A 3,725-nucleotide genomic window follows, 5' to 3' on the forward strand; every position below is an offset into this window, starting at 1 on the left:
AACAATTGGTACCGTGATACCTAAAGGTAAGATCAGCTTCACAGTGTATCCATAGTAACGAGTATACATAGCCGCCATTTATAAACTGTCATAGTGTCATTTGGTAAAACAATGGATATTGAGAAGTTTTGGTCTAATATTGACAGACTTTTACATAGAAAATGTATAAAATCTTCAGAAAAAAACACATGCTGGTTTTGGAGAGGGGCATTTGATAAAGACGGCTATGGCAGACAGAAAGTTGTATGGCCAGATGGCTCAATATCAGTTTTGTCTGCTCATAGACTGTCATACATGCGACAAAATAATTTATTTAAACACAATATACCACGTATGGATGATTATGGTCACCTTTTAGATATTTCACATATATGTCATAATAAATCATGTATAAATAGTAAACATCTAGTTCTAGAACAACATGCCATAAACCAGGATAGAGAACACTGTAGGACTCAAGGAAGCTGTACCGGTTGCCATAGACCACTTTGTGTCATATAGGTAATGCAGGCTTAAGTGATTTTTGGTAATTTATTATTTACATGGTCTTCTTTTCCCTTTTTCTTTTTGACATTTGGCATTAATAGCCCTTTCTTGTAATTTTTTTTCTCTTGAAATTCTTCATACAATTTATAAAGATAAGTTCTTTTCTCACACCTTCTTCTTTTAAATGCCATTGACTTTTTGTATGCTTTATATCGTGTAAAAATTCTCTGCTCCTGAGCTAGTCTTTGAGCAACCCTAGTTCCAGATGAAATGCTACAGCCAATTGCATTGCATAGTTTTAGTATGGATTCCCCAGGCCCATTATTTAAAGAGTGCACTGCACTGTGTGCTCTACCAGGAAAATTTCTTGTCCATGTTATACATCTTGGTAATGAACGCCTTAAAACCCTATTTGCTGCCTCAACCTTTTGAGTATTTGTGTTTAATTTTGTTTTTTCCAAATTTAATGGTCCCAAACGATAATTAATACAACCCCGCAATATGCCCTCAGACAGTTTTGTTACATGCATTTTAAAATTAGATGGCAAGTATGGACTTTTCTCCAACCAGTTACCATTGCATGCATATGAATTATCAGTACACAGACTATGATCTCCTTGGTAACACTGTACAATAGCATCTACACTGTATGAAAGGCAATCCTTGACTCTGTCAGTATCCCCGTTAAGTTTATTAAAAGCATTTTCAAACTCCACCTGACACCGCTGACTCAAGTCAATGGCAAACCTTTGACACATTTTTTGTCTAGCAGCTTTGGTAAGCCCTGGCATCATGTGAACCAAATTTGGGCACCTTTTTATATATTTCCTATGGTTTTCAGAGAAATGTCTTGTGTCAATAAACTGTTTAGGGATAGTCTGAGTGATCCCCTCATTGTATAGGTTGACTGCAGCCCTATAGCTGCTTGTATCTGGATCAGTTGTTATGTTCCGCACTTCAAAATTATCTTCTTTTAGGTTGAGAAGACATTCCGAGGCCCAAGTTTCCTCATCACCAATATTAGTTTCCATACTTATATTTGCAGTGCAATCACAGGTCTTATTTGTCATATTAAGTTCATCTGATTGGTGTTGTATGTGATGAGAACACAATTTATTTTTAGTTGTTAGGGCAATAATGTCATTCTTTGATGTTACATTTTCAGCCTGTAAGTAGCAAACTTGTGTTGCTGGCTGAAATGGAGTTTTTCCAACACCAGAATACAAAGGATTATTGTATAAACCATCTCCTTGTACATCAATGATATCAGGTGGATTTCCCCTTGCGATATTAATTTCTCTTAGCTTTTGTCTCCGACTTCTCATATCCAAAATATTTTCTTGTATAATCTCTTTACAAATTTTGTTTGAAACCTTTTGCATCCCCTTTGTGGAAAGGGCAGGAATACTGGCAGACAAGAGTAATTTCCTTAGGCCAGCATTTCCCATGGACACTTGTGTCAGCCCCACTTGTAGCCCTCTATTTATATTGGCTGCTTTGCGTCCAGGATTTTTATTATACATTTCTTCATACAGATTAAACATTGCTGATTTATAACTGCATGTGTTGCATATTGCCCGTTCTCTCCAACCAAGGCCCCATTGTTCCTCAGACTGTTGGTCCCATTTCAAAAACCCCAAACACTTTGGGGATATTTGTGCATGTTCTCTGAAGACGCTGTTCCACATTATTTCATTCTGATGAACATTTATAATGCGATTAGTGGATGACTCCTCATCTCTGACAAAAAACAAGAACAATAATAACTACCCTGAGACTCTCTGCTGTACTTATATAAAGATATATATATATATAGATCTTTGATTATGTAAACACTCACATTCTGGCATTGTAATTTTCTTTGATTTAGTGCATGTAATTTAAATGACTTTTATGTGAAATGACTTGTATGACATGGATAATTAAGACATGAAAAGAAAATTACTACACATGTGTAGGCATCTCATTAAGTTATCTCCCTTCATAGCACAAATCTTTTCAAGAAATAAAAAGTTACATTTTCAGTACTTTTTCTGCCAATAATGAGAAGATTAATGATACAGTATTACAGTATCACTAAATAACTATGCAAATTATAGTAAAACTGCTTCCATAATTTGTCAGAGCAAAGCTTACTGTTTATTTGTTTGTTTTGTTTTTTTTTTTAAATTATTCTTACTCCAGTTTAATTGAAGCCAATTAATATGAACTTAATGTGTATGACCCATACAAATTGCATGTGTCTGTATGCTTTACATTATTTACCCTTTTATTACAGATGGATATGCACACTGTTCCACCTGAAGTCTTGATGCAGGTAGCGGGCGTAGCAGTACCGGTGCCAATGGATTCTCATTGCTATGATTTGGCACAGCCTCCACATACTGATCTGATGTGAGTCTTATAAACTTTCTATTCTCTGTTTTCTGATCATTATTGTTGTCGTATGTGAACCCTTTATTGTGAGGTACATGTCCCTTTTGGAAACACACTGTCCTCCTGTTTTTAACTCCCTTGGATTTGCCAGGCTTAGTACTTTTTCTTGGCATTTTTCTGGTCTTGATTCCCCAAATTATTAAAAATTCCAATCCAAAGTGGTTAAAAGTTGTACTGTATAAGGTATGATTACAGTGTGGCTTATTGTATGAATATTAGTTACTATTTAGGGGAGGAAAGTTTGTTGTTTATGTTACAGAAGGGATGGGGGAGGCTGAACTGTGTGAAAGGACTGGGGTTAGTGACCCCATTTATTAAGAGGCAGTGAAAGTTGTTGATAGCCTAGACAATTTTTTAAGAGTGGGTCATATCAACCTGTCCCTGATGTTAAGTTCTGTGTTTATGAAACAAATATAAAGTCCTTTATTTTAGATCAAAATGTCCTTTTAAGAGTAGAACAGGTACATGCTAACTAGTGCATTGACCTTTGACCTTGCTATTACATAATATGACATAATGTGATTTATCCCATATTGCCAAAGTGAAGTTAGATAAGTCTTGATATGAATAAGACACAACTCATAGTTAAAAGAATTCATTTTATTTCAAAATATGATTTTGCTAGTGAAGCTAAAGTATGAAAACAAGAGTTGAAAACAGCTCAATGACATTTCTATACACATTCATATAAGACATAGCTTAGCAACTCATAAAACTGTTTTTCACAAGTGAGACTAAGTACATTTGTTACTTATACAGTCCCGAACCATTTTGCAGATTATAGGAAAAATTAAGGTTTGCTT

Source organism: Sinohyriopsis cumingii, chromosome 2, assembly GCF_028554795.1.
Source record: "Sinohyriopsis cumingii isolate HCF-2022 chromosome 2, ASM2855479v2, whole genome shotgun sequence".
NCBI classification, from domain to species: Eukaryota; Metazoa; Mollusca; class Bivalvia; order Unionida; family Unionidae; genus Sinohyriopsis; species Sinohyriopsis cumingii.